Genomic DNA, 14,744 nt, shown 5'->3' with positions numbered 1-14,744 from the left:
CAACAGGAGGGACCCCATCAGGCCCATATGCCTTGTTAGTACTGAGGCCAGTAATGGCAGAAAATACATCAACTGAAGAAATTTTAATGTCAGCCATGAGGAAGTCAGAGGGGGGAAGTGATGGAGGAACAGCACCGAATCGTCTAAGGTGGAATTGGAGGAGAAAGTCTGTGCGAAGAGGTCTGCTTTATCAGTAGAAGAAATAGCTACAGAACCATCAGAGTAGAAAAGAGGAGGGAAGGATGATGAGGTAAAGTTGTTAGAAAGATTTTTGGCAAGGTGCCAGAAGGAGCGGGAAGAATTCGAGTTGGAGAGTTGAGAGCATTTAGTATGGATGAAATTATTTTTAGTAGAGCGAAGAACAGACTTAGCACGATTCCGGGCAGAAACGTAAAGATTATGTGATTCAGGGGTGGGTTGGCTCCGGTACCTTTTGTAGGCCCTCTCCTTGTTGCGGACAGCATTAGAACAAGCGTGATTAAACCAAGGCTTTCTTGCGTTAGTCAAAGGATGGTTGTTCTCGAGGACGAGGACGAGCACAGGGAGGGATGGGACACGCGAGGCCAGCGGACTTTGGAAAACCTTTGCCGCTACATCAAGTCTGCCATTTACAACTGGGCCAGTGCATGGAAGGAAATCCCTGTCAAGACTCTAGAAAATGGTTGGTCTCGTCTGCTTCTCGATATGGATGTGGAGCACAATTTGCTAGGTTTCGATGTGGTTGACTTCCATGCACGTCTACGTGTGCATGGGGATGATGTTGATGTTGAAGTATGTGAGTGGTTGGATGATGATGAGGGTGATCCTGGGTATCAGACCCTGTCTGATATCGAGATCACATCTTCAGTCACAGGTGTCAGTACCCAGCTTGAAGATTCCGACGAGGACGGCAACAATGATGCGGACTCCTCTCAGCATGACACAACTCCAGCCATTCCCAAGCTGAGTGCACTCTGGGAACACCTAGAGTTCGTTCTGAACTACCTGGAACACCCGGACTGCGAGAGGGAGATGGGGCCCTTGGGACTTGTGGAGGAAGTGCATGCTTTCAGGCAGAGTATCATAAATCGTCAGAATCGTCATTCCTTGCGTCAGTCAACGATTGACAGCTTTTTCAGGCCCATGACCCCTACTGTGCACAGCCCTGGCTCCACTCCATTGCCTCCCCAAGACAGGCCCTCATGCTCCGAGCCACAGCCCAGCACATCAGCCACGGTGGAGTCACCACTCGACGTAAGTTTGCGTCTATCTTCTGAGTCGTCTGCAGTGGGTACTCCATCACCACAACCCAGCGATGCACCTCTCTCAGACTCTGACAGTGATTAAACGGCAAGAACTTCTCCACTAGACCACACAGGAATTTAGTGTTGTGCAGTGAAAGAAAAACAGTGCTTACAGTATTGTTATGAAATTAGAAATTTGAGTGAAAAGACAAACAATTTTTGGACTAACTTGTGTGTTTTGTTTTGAAATTGGTTTTATGAGTGGAAAGACTTAAAGTGCAGAGTGCAACACTTAAGTTACAATGGACCATAAGCAAGACAAGAGTGCACAGTGTGAAGACAATGGACTTCTGAGTGCGAATGACTATGTTAAGTGCAAGACTTCATGAACAGTGTACTGCAAGTGCTTCATGAAATCCTTCTTACTGTCAGAGTCTGAGAGGAGGCAGTTATTCATCGAGATGGCCATGGACTTGCTGTAAGTATGCAGAATGTTTCATACTGTACTGTACTGTATTTTCCATACTGTACTTACCTCAAACACCTCATTTCACTCTTTTATGTCCCTTATTGGTGTGAATATGTAGTGTCTTAGGTGCTATGCATGTGCAGTAGGGAGGTGTTTTTCTAAATTAGGCTAGGTTAGGGTCCATAACTACCAGTTCAGGAGTCAGGGACTTGTAAGTGCCCAGAATGTTTAATATTGTATAAACCTACCTCAAAAACCTCATTTTATGGTTCTTTTGCATTTATTTCAGTCTTATTGGTGTGATTAGGTGCTATGCATGTCCAGAGGGAGTTGTATAGGTGTTTTTCTGAGTTAGGGTCCATAAGTACAAGTCCAGGAGGCTGGTGCCCACTATCCGGACAGGACCACTTTCCGGACATGCCTTGGGCTCTATTACGTCGGATAGTGGAGGGATTACTTCTTTTGTGAATATCTTGCACACAACTTCCACGTACCCCATCTGTTCCACATCATATTTACCGAATCATTCCTCCACTTCTCTCTTATATTCTGCCTTTTTCTCATCCTCTTGTAACCTTTCCACTCTTCTTGCATTTACTCCTTCCTCCCGTCCTTCCCTTCTTCTATTTCTTCATTTTACTTGGACCTTGATTCTGACCACCAGAAAGTTCACTCCCCCAAACTCTATAATGCTCTTGCATCCATTACACATCTTCGCAACCTTTCATCAAAGGACACGTAATCATTGCCCTCCTTTCATTCAGTTCACCATCCACCCCTCTCATCACTCGCCATGTATACCATGTATGCCATGTATAATAATAAAAATCATCATCATCATTATGATTATTATTATTATTATTATTTTTATTATTATTATTATTACTTCACTCTCATCTTAAATGTCAGGACCAACTGCCTAGCCCCGGGCTCCTGCGCTCCTCATGGGGCAGTGTAGGATTGGATGATGGATGGAAGGATGGATTATTATTATTATTATTATTATTATTATTATTATTATTCGATATAATAGTAATCTTAATCATCATCATCATCCGGACCTCCTTTCCCACCCTACGGCAGGGTGAAGAGTAGCAACGTCCAGACAACCCAGACATGCCCAATCCAATGGGCCATGCTTTCATTCGCTCACCATTCAAGCCCCCGGATTCCTGGCCCTCTCATATACTCCAAAAACATTTACCACTTACTGTAGCTTCACATAAACGTATCCGACAGAGTCAACCCGGATCCTGTCACTCTAAAATGCAAAAATCCCTGATCATGTGCTTCTCCTCACAATATTCATCCAGACGTCTCGCTCTCTTGCCAGTCCCCTAGCCTCACAGACTTCCAAACGTCTTTTCCTGACGCACCCATCCACTATATCCCTCCACCTTCTCCTTGGCCTGCTCGCCTCCTCCCTTCTTTACCTTTTTCACCAATAGTGTTATGCATTCTCTCCGCATAACCGTAAGATCTCAGTACACTGTCTTCGATTCTGGTGTCCACAGATTTCCTCACTCCACATCTTTCACGAATCATATTACTTCGTATCCTATCCACTCTCTGTACTCCACATACATTCCTCACCACTCCCATCTATACTGATCTCACTCTTGACTTCATTTTCATGCCACACCATAGTCTTATATCCATATGTTAGAGTTGGCACTAACACTCCTTCATGTATGTCACATGCAGATGCAACACTCAAGCCTCTGTTTCTTATCAAGGCCTTCATTGCACCAGCTAGTTTCCTTCCTTGTGTTACTCTACTTTCCACTTCCCTTGCACATTTTCCTCTTTTTCTATCACTGTACCCAGGTATTTGAACTCTCATCAATTGCAGTCTCTCCTCTTTCACTGTAACATCACACTAGGAGTCACCTTCTCTCTCAGTAACTATCACTACTTTTTTCTACATTTATTCTCAAGGCACGACACTCAGACACCAGCAAAACATTGTATTAGTCCACCAAGTTCTTCTCCCAAGTAGTACTACATCATCAGCATACAACACATTTGAGATATTCCATCACTCACCATTCATTACCAACGGCATCCCTCTCTCCATAACTCGTGTTTTTTATCACCCCATATATATATATATATATATATATATATATATATATATATATATATATATATATATATATATATATATATATATATATATATATATATATATATATATATATATATATATATATATATATATATATATATATATATAATCTTGGGGCCTGGTGGTTTAGTGGGTAATTATTGCGCTCCAGTTGGATTGAGCCGATGAAGGTTTATATCCAAGGGGTGGTTGGTTGGGATTCATTGAGCATGTAGTGCTCTCAGGGATGAGGGAGGCTGGTCACTCTCATCGTAAATGTCGGGACCAATTGCCTAGCCCCGGGCTCCTACGCTCCTCATGGGGCAATGTAGGATTGGATGATGGATGAATATATATATATATATATATATATATATATATATATATATAGTGTGTGTGTGTGTGTGTGTGTGTGTGTGTGTGTGTGTGTGTGTGTATTATATAGAATAACCATGGGGACATCTCCTAACCTTGTCCCACGCCCACACCGATCGTGATCCATTTACTTAGATGCCCATTTACCCTTACACATGCTCCACTACCACCATAAAAGCTTTTGACGGCTCCTAACGGCTTGCAATCTACACCGTACGTGTGCAAAACCTTCCAGAGTCGTTCTCTGTCTACTTTGTCGTATGCTTTTTCGAGATCCATAAATGCCATAGTCTTTCTCACAAGCCTTCTCCACTGTCTAACTGCAAGTATTTGATCCACACATCCTCTGCCACTCCTAAAGACACGTTGTTCATCACTCTAGGACTTCTGACATCTCTCTTACATTCTTTATGATAATCCTTCCACATACCTTCCCTGCAACACTCAATAAACTTATGCCACAATTATTCTTCCAGTCATTTTGCTCACCTTTATTATTGTACAGGGATACAATCACAGCCCTTTCACACTTTGCTGGTACAGAGTCAGTCATCCATACCTTCTTGCATAGGATATCTCCAACAAGCACTTCATTCCGCTTTCTGCACTCCACTTAAATCATCTCTGCATACACCTCATCAGCCCCAGCTGTTTTTCCATTTCTCAGGCACCTCACGGAGTTCTTCACTTTGCAAGTGTCACGTTTCCTGGCATTGCATTCCTTCTCTGCACACCCACAAAACCAGTCATGTTTACAGCCACTCTGTTCTCTCTTCCTATTCATCAGGCTTTCAAAATATTCTTTCCATCTGGTCCTTATTTCATCCCCGTGGGTTAATAATGTACCACTAACATCCTTCACACTTTCACATTTCTTTCCTCTGTCACATATACATTTCCACACCTCTTTTCCAGAATAACTTCTTATTTTCAAAGTAATTTGTATACGTTTTTCTTCCTAGATGTAAGAAACATTCTAGGAATTACGTGTTATGCCATAAGATTAGGGTAATGTTTACATCTCGAGACGTGAGGTACAATACTTGGCGCATATCACGTGCCACGTGCACCCCCTGGATGTGATGAACCCTGTCAATAACAAAGCTTAAAGAACTGGGCTATCATATGGCGCAAACCACGCAGTGATCGACCCTGTGGTTACTGATATATAAGCTTCTCAAAAGCGTTACGGTGGGGCCCTGTCAGGTTGGGCCTGCCTGGGTCGGGCCGTTCATATGTCAGAAAATGCCACTACTTGACGAGAGACTCGCAAGAGGTTTGCGCTCACTCATAAGAAAGGCAATGTATTCTGTTCTCAGGCAGGTCGTCGATTAAAATAATTTTTAATGTTTTCTGGTGCTCCAGATTCTCCTTAGCAGCGTAAAGTCCTCGTGTATTAACCAGTGTAGATTACGAAGTAATGTGCAGTGATTTTGTTAAAATATAGTATTTGTGCTTACACAGTGTCATGGAGATGATCTTCCAAGATGATCAATAAGGAGTTTTGGTTAGAAAGAAGTCTGTGGAAACCACGCAGACCCTGCAGATGGCTGATTAAGAGATGGGTGATGATGACAAGCCTGGTTGATGATAAAAGAAGGCCTCCCTTGAGTGCTGAGTCAGAGAAAGCTGTAAGAAACGCTGGGTCGTCACTCACCACCACCACAGTCATGCAATTCGACACCTGCCGTACCTGAGATCATCACAGTAATTTGATGTAATGTGACTCTTCAAGCCAGAAAAAGTTAGTTTGCCAGTCCATTGGGCTGACTTCTTTATTAATGTTTGTATTTCGGTTTTGATTTATAAGAATTATTCTTGATAAAATGGTACACATTCCCTTTAAACATACACTTTGTTAGGGTAATACCATGTATCTGTATTTATTAATTGTGCAGCTGCTAGGGTTCTCCTCAGCAAAATATAATTGTCTGGAAAAAAGAAAAACTAAATCCATTGGTTTTAATTAGGGGAAGAATCACTTTAACCTTATTCAACACACACACACACACACACACATATATATATATATATATATATATATATATATATATATATATATATATATATATATATATATATATATATTGTGGCCACCTAAGGATAGAGTACCTACTGTATATACCGGAAGAGTAGCGACATAGGGGGTACCGGACGCTCTGCTGACGGGCGCCATTTTCCTGCCAAATTCGCGCGCCGCCTGACTGAGACTCAGGCGCAGGCATTCCGTTAGGTTAGTTCATGTTTTTTTGTTGCTGAGAGTGGGCGTGATGCCGGGCTGTTCTGCCTATGGGTGTGCCAATCGACCGGGGAAAGGCTTTAAAATGTTCACATTTCCATCTGATCCAGAAAGAAGGAAATTATGGAAGAATAAAGTCAATCGTCTGGGGTGGGAACCAACTTCTAAATCAGTCTTATGTGAGGTATGGTATGCTTAATGAATGTTTTCATGTAATTTGCTGGGAGTTTGTTCCTCTCTGCCGTAGAAATAAATGAACTGTCGGTGTAAGAGGGAACCACTAAAGTAGATAAGAGTATCAGGACGGGTTAATCATTGAGAATGAATTTGCGTAAGAAGTGATGACTCACAAATTCACGGTTTTTTCATACTATGTTGATATTAGTTGTTTATGGTTGTTTATGCATATCTTGCATATGTATTATTATACTTCCTGTTCATATGAGTGCATTTTGTTACTTGTGTATTATGCCTACATGGAAAAAAGTATTATTCACAAAATAATAGTGCGCTCTTCATACCAATGTAGCCTATCATTATATTATCCTACTTTTATACTATCGTATGCTACTATTCATATGTGTATGACGTTTACCTTTCGTGTGTTTATTATCACATGTCTTGTGTTTTTACGCATATTCTTACGTGCATTATCCGTACAGAATCTTTTGATGTGTATTCTACATGTACTCTTATTATTTCGTGTGTTGTGACAATACGTGGAACGTGCATTTTTTTTTTTTTCGTGTGCTACTGTATACGTGTAATACGTGCATTTCATGTACTGTATATTATGTGGACGTGTATCTACGTGACTCTTCAGTCAACCGTCTATGAATGTTACTAGTTTCTAAGGGGTCCAGTATAACATACAGTTTACCTGAGAGTACCCATATAGGTACTCTAGTTTACTTCTAATGTTATCATTGGTTACTTAGAAGCTGAAACACTTTTTCACGTGAGTCTGAAGTCAGCATAATAACCTTCACAGATGAAGGTCAGCAGGACTTGTCAGTGACAGAGAGTGATTCTTTGTACAACTTTATAGGCTACTGTGTTCACAGTGTAAAAAACACGGAGACCACCTGTGACGAGTGCCTGGGAGATGTAATATCATCACCCCATCAGACAGTTCATAAAGCAGCAGACCTCACTTTACTCAAGGAATACAAAAAAGGACGACATAAAGTATATGAGATGCTGCATAAAGTCGAGCTGATGTTCAGGAAAGGTCAGTGTGATTTGACAGGAAAGGATAACATTAAGAAAACTCTGATGAATGAAGCAGTAAACCTAACCAAAAATTATGATATTCCTACCAGTCATACCCTCAAAAACAAACTTCTAAGCAAGTTTATCAATGCTCGCTTGCATTTCTGCTGCAAAAAGATTAATGAAGAAGAAAAAAGAAACACAGAAAAAAAATACAGAACTCAGTAAAAGTGTAGCCATGAGGAAACTTGTACAGAATGTAATCAAGTCCTGTCCCTCAACAGGTTACTGCTATAATATAGTATATTGTTAAATATTCCCATATAAACATTGATTGTAAGCATCCTACATCTCATTCATCATCTTCTCTTATATTATGCTTTCGTCAGTATTTATAGCATCTATCACCAGCTGGAGAGAGAGAGAGAGGACAGCAGGTCGCCAGGCAGGGAGTTGGTGCGCGCCGCGCGTTTGGCAGGAAAATGGCGTCCTATTGGGGAGTTGTCGCTACTCTCAGTATATAGGTACTCTACTTAAGGAGATACCATACCTGACTAATATGTAGTGTAATCAGCAAAGCTAGTGTTCTTATTTTATGCAACATATATACAACACATGTGCGACAGGCTGTAGTTTTATTGTGGTTATACGAGTAAACTAAAAAAATGGTCCTACCTGACGAACCTGTCCAACAACCATATAGAACTCCACCTGTGTCGCATTTCCTACCAGATCGTCCCAGGGCACCTCAAGCACACATACAATATGCACCAGTTGCTGATATATCTGAAACATGAGTTATTGTCAAATGTAAAAAAAAGCAATTAAGTAGAGCACACACAGATAACCTAGGAATATGCTAGGGAAACCTCTTGGTGTGAACAATAGAGACTGTCTTCAATACAAGTGATACTGCTCAGAATCAGCACTCTGAAGACATTAATGTTTCATATAAGTTGTATGAGAACAAAACGATGTTTATGAGCTTACTGTGGCTGCAGATAAGAATGTCTCTTGTCTGGTAGTTAAAATGCAGACAGGACATGCAGGAGGAGTTTTTGTGGAATGAACCACATCTTTTACCATGCCTGTCAGTGTTTCACTCCTACGATTACCTGAGGAAAAGAAATTTATTGATAACTTGTAATAGCTTTGTTCTGCATTTGCTGTTTCATATTGTTCAAAATAATCCTGCCCTTTGTTTTATTCAACTTACACAGAACGATTGGCAGTTTGGCCTCAGCAACTATCAGCAGGAATACTACCGGGAAGAGGAGATGGATTTCCATTAGCGGTATTTCTGCATGTATCTGGATGAAAAAAATAATAATCATTATTATCGATGTCAGATTATCCCACACATTACAGTTAGTACCATCCGCAAATGTCCTGGCCATATTAATGCACTTCTCAAAGCACTCTTTTTTTTTTTCTTTTTTTGTACCAAATATATTTTCTGAGGACACTTTCATATCATTGTGTTACTGCTCATAACTGAATATCAATGTAAACCAAGTGCTGAAGTTATAATGACAGTAAAATGGAAGTGACAATAAAAATGAAGTTGAGCAGAATCATTGTGGTCTGTTACTAGAAGGCGCATTAAATGCAAGTAGCAAGTCATCTTGTGGGTGTCCCAGATTGGTCCCCGCATGAGTTGGTTGGTGAGTAGGCAAGGTGGGTAGACTGGTGGATAGAGTGGGGTGGATAGGTGGGTTTCGTAGACAAAGTGGGTGAAGTCGGCAATACAGAAGGGCTGGGGATGGGTGAAGTGGATGTGGTGGTAGGCAGGATGTGGTGAGCTGATTGGGTAGATGGGTGGTTGATGTGGAATGTGGTGGGTGGGTGGTGTTTCATGGGTGGGTGGTTGGATTGGGCACGAGGTTGGGGTGCATGAGCTTTCTATAAAAAGATGTGTGGGTGGACTTAGTGGGTGGATGGATATGTGGCTTTCTGGAGGCTATGCCAGGAGTCAGGCCTACTACAATGGTTGCATGAGTGTGTAGTTGGGGGAATATTCAATAAGTTTCACTGGACAATAGGTCTAAAAGATAAGATGGCCATTGGTTTGAATGCTTATGTGGAAAAATAGGTATGTGGTTTGAATACGTTCAACTCGGAATGTAGGTCCAGAAAATAGGTCCATGGGAAGTGCATCCATAGGGAGAATGGGCTCAAGTAGAAACACAGATCCAAACTGTAAAAAAAAAAAAAAAAAAATGGTCCACGTGAGAATGTGTCCTGTTGGAGATTGCTGTGTCCCCCTCTGCTGAAAAAAATTATGTCCCCGAGGAAAAACATGTCCTTGGAGAAAATCGCTTAATGGACGGAAAGTATGCATATAGGGAAAATAGATTCATGGACAAAATAGCTCCATGGATAATAACAAATCCAAAGAGAAGTTAGGTCCAAGGGGAGTAATAGTTCTATGGAGAAACTGAATCCATACTGGAAAAGGGGGCCACATGGGATAAAAAAGAATCCCATGGATAAAATAGGTCACAGACACTGGGTTCATATAGAAAAACAGCCTAAGTGGAACAAAAGTTCACGGGTGTTAAGCAGGTCCAAGAAAGATTTTCTTTACAGAAGAATATAAACATATTAAACTCAAAGCACTCAGAGAGTGCTTACCTCCGCCAATGCCATAGCCATTAGAAAGGATCCGAATCCGGATTTGTGGATATAGAATCTGGATCCGGATCCGAATCCGTGGACATAGGATATGCATTCGGATCCTGATCCGCCCCCAAATTTAATCAATTCCTTCTTGGTCCATGGCCCACCTTTCCACAAAATTTCATTTAAATTGATTGAGAACATTTGGAGATATTGTGCAGGATACTTCGGATGAAGATCCGGATCCGTCACAATGTTAAACAATTTCTTTCTTGGCCCATGGCCCTCCTTTCCACCAAATTTCATCAGAATCCGCTCATAACTTTTTGAGTAATCTTGTTAAAAAACAGACAAACAAACGCAGGCAAAAACATAACCTTGTCAGAGGTAATTGAAAAAAAAAAAAAAAAAAAAATCAGTGCATCAGATTACAGGCAGGTGGGGACGCCCATCAACCACCCACTTACTGTAGTGGTACTATGCTTTAGGGTAGCTCTACATCGAGTGGCAAGCCAAATGATTTTCCTGTAAACCGGGAAAGCATTAACAACGCTGGGTGGTAACCTTATAACCAACCGACACGTGTTCCCTACGTGACAGCAGGTGGGTTGGAGGAGAGTTAGTGCCCCTCCCCGGAAAACAACTAACTAAAAATATGAACAAGAAGCCTCAGACCAGGACTGACAAAAAGATGATGACTAAGGGCCGAACAAAGGCCATGATACAGATGGCGACGTGGAATGTAAGGGGTGCAAATGATGAGATGAAAAAGAGACATTGTCCAGGTGCTTGAGGGTGCAAAAGTGGATGTATGTAGATTAAGTGAAGCTAAATGGTGAGAAGAGAGTGTGAGAGAATGGAAGTATGGATGCGGTATATGGCAGAAGTAAATGAGAATGATAGGGCAAAAGACGGAGTGTGTATTGTTGTGACTAACATATGGAAGGAGAATATAACAGAGTATGGATCAGTTGGCTCAAGGATTGTTTGGGTAAGATTGAAAGTTGGACTACAAATGTGGGCTACTGTGTGTGTATGCACCAGTGCAAGATTGTGCAACAGAGTGAGATAAGAGTTCTGGACAAATGTGGAAGTGTGCATGGTAAAGTTTAAAAGGAATGAGAGAGTGTTTTTGATTGGCGATATGAGTGGAAAAGTAGGGAATGTGAAGGTGGATGGAGTAGTTGGTGAGTGGGGTGTGCCTGCTAAGATAGATGAGAATGGCAGTGCTTTAGTGGACATTTGTGCCGGGAGGGGGTTGGTGATAGCCAATACCATCTTCAGGCACAAAATGATCCACAAGTATACATGGCAAGTGATGAGAAGGGTGGGTGGTGAACTGAATGAAAGGAAGGCAATGATTATGTGTGTGTGGATGAATGGATGCGAAGGTGTGTAATGGATGGAAGAGCATATGGAGGTTGGGGGAGTGGACTTCCTGACCACCACCAAGTGGTGGTCAGAATCAAGGTCCTAGTAAAATGGAGAAATAGAAGAAGGGAAGGACGGGAGGAAGAAGTAGATGCAACGAGAGTGGGAAGGTTACAAGAGGATGAGAAAAAGGCAGAATATAAGAGAGAAGTGGAGGAACGATTGGGCAACTATGAACTGGAGCAGATGGGGGACGTGGAAGGTGTGTGCAAGGTATTCACAGAAGAAATTTGTGCAGCACGTGAAGATTGGCCTGGGAGGAAGGTAGAGTCCCGGAGGATTGGAAGTCAGGTATAATTATTCCCTTGTACAAAGGAAAAGGGGAAAAAGAAGTGTGTGGTAATCATAGGGGCATTTGTTTTCTTAGTATAATAGGAATAGTGTATGGTGGGATACTTATAGACAGAGTTAGAGAAAGAACAGAGAAATTAGTTGGAGAAGAACAGGGAGGCTTTAGGAAGGGAAGAGGTTGTGTAGATCAGATATTCATTCTTAGTTCTTTAGTGGAAAAGTTTCTAGAGAAGAGAAAGAAGTTGTATGCGGCTTTCATGGATTTGGAGAAAGCATATGACAGGATGGATAGACAAGGATTGTGGAAAGTGTTAAGAATATATGGAGTAGATGGGAAGTTGTTGAATGCTGTGAAGAGTATGTACGATGGTGCGAAGGCTGCAGTGCGTGTGGATGGTGAACTAAGTGAATTTTTCTCTTTGAAAGTTGGTTTGAAACAGTGATGTGTCATGTCTCCAAGGTTGTTCAATCTGAAAATGGATGGGGTAATAAAAGAGGTACAAGGTAGGGCAGTGGATGTTGGAGTGGCCCTGGTGAGAGAGGGTAGTGTTTGGAAACTCCCTGTACTGTTGTTTGCAGATGATACTGTGTTGTTGAGTGAAGACGATGGGGAGCTGCAAGGCTTGGTGGATGAGTTTGAGAGAGTGTGTAAGAAACGGAATCTAAAGGTGAATGTAGGGAAGAGCAAAGTGATGGTCTTTGAGAGAGGTGAAGTTAGTGAATGTACAGCGAGGTTGGATGGTGAGGAATTGGAAAATGTGAGTACGTTTAAGCACTTGGGTAGTGTGATGAGTAAGGATGGAGGTTTGGAGGGTGAAGTGCTTGAAAGGGTACAGCAGGGAAGAAAGGTTGCTGGTTCTTTGAAAGCAGTGATAAGAAACAGGGAAGTGAGCATGGAAGTGAAAAAGTTACTACATGACAGTATTGTGATACCAACTCTAACGTACGAAAGTGAAGCTTGGACATTGTTGGAAGGACGCAAGTCAAGAGTGAGAGCAGTGGAAATGAGTTATTTAAGAGGAGCCTGTGGAGTCACGTGGAGAGACAGGCTGACGAATGAGGATATAAAGGAGCGTTGTGGTGTTGATGTGGATGTGATAGGAAGCGTTATGAGGAACACACTGAGGTGGTTTGGCCATGTGGAGAGGATGGAGGGTGAAAGACTGTCGAAGAGAGTGTATGTGAGTGAGGTGGAGGGTGGAAGAGGGAGGGGGAGGCCGAGGATGAGATGGAGGGATGGGGTGGAGAGGTATATGAGAGAGGGGGGTGTGAGTTGGGAGCAGGGCAGTGAAATGGCGGGGGACAGGGCGACTTGGAGGCGATTTGTTTGTGGCCACCCCAAACGGGATTGAGGCGTCTGGCAATAGATAGATAGATAGATAGACGTGAGGAGGTGTGTGGGGTGCAGAGTAGACGAATGGGGTGCAACGAACAGCATGGTGGAATGAAGAGGTGAGACATGCAGTGGCAGAAAGGAAGACAACATATAATGAATGGATGCGAAATAGGGGCGAGGAAGAAGTTGAGGGACGGAAGACAGAGTTATATGTAGAAAGGAAGAGAGAGGTGAAAAGATTAGTAGGAGAGAGTAAGAGGAGAGTGGATGAGGAATTTGGAAGGAATTTGAGTGTGGACTGGGGGGGACTGTAAGAAAATGTTCTGCAAAGAGGTAAAGAGAGTTAGACAGGGTGGCAGTAAAGTTAGTAGGGGTGTGAAAGATAAAAATGGTAGATTACTAGTGGAGAAGGGAGATAAAGTGAGCAGATGGAGAGAACACTTTAAGGAATTGTTAAACACAGAGAATGAAAGTAATGCGAGTATAAGTGGATGGGGAATGACTGGGAGAAGGAGGGAGGTGAGAAGAGAGGAAGAAATCAGTAGGAGGGAACTTGTGGAAGCAATTAAGAAAGTCAAAATTGTGAAAGTCCTAGGAATTGACGGAGTGTGTGGTGAAATGCTCATGCATGGGGGAGACATAGTAATAGAATGGATGTGGAAGATGTGCAGATTGGCCTGGGAGGAAGGTAGAGTCCCAGAGGTTTGGAAATCAGGTATAATTATTGCCTTGTACAAATGGAAAAGGGAAAAAGAAGTGTATGGTAATCATAGGGGCATTTGTCTTCTTAGTGTAATAGGAAAAGTATACGGTACGATACTTATTGACAGAGTTAGGGAAATAACAGAGGAATTAGTTGGAGAAGAACAGGGAGATTTTAGGAAGGGAAGAGGTTGTGTAGACCAGACATTCATTCTTAGATCTATAGTAGAAAAGTTTCTAGAGAAGGGAAAGAAACTGTATGCGGCCTTCATAGATTTCGAGAAAGGATATGACAGGGTGGATAGGCATGGATTGTGGAAAGTACTAAGAATATATGGAGTAGATGGGAAGTTGTTGAATGCTGTGAAGAGTATATATGGGGGTGCTAAGGCGTGTGGATAGTGAACTGAGTGAATTTTTCTATTTGAAGATTTGATTGAAACAGGGATGTGTCATGTCTCCATGGTTGTTCAATCTGTACATGGATGGGGTTATAATAATGATACAAGGTAGGGCAGTGGATGTTGGACTGGCCCTAATGAGAAAGGGCAGTGTCTGGAAAATCCCTGTACTGTCTTTTGCAGATGATACTATGTTGTTAAGTGAAGACGAAGGGGAGCTGCAAGACTTGGTGGATGAGTTTGGGAGAGTGTGTAAGAAACGGAATCTAAAGATGAATGTAAAGTTATGGTCTTCGAAAGAAGTGAAGTCAGTGAATGTACAGTGAAGTTGGATATGAG

This window comes from Coenobita brevimanus, chromosome 40 (assembly GCF_032717465.1).
Source record: "Coenobita brevimanus isolate Jiangsu-jjx chromosome 40, ASM3271746v2, whole genome shotgun sequence".
NCBI lineage: Eukaryota > Metazoa > Arthropoda > Malacostraca > Decapoda > Coenobitidae > Coenobita > Coenobita brevimanus.
The sequence above is the reverse complement of the archived record's forward strand: the minus strand, read 5'-3'. Positions refer to the sequence as shown.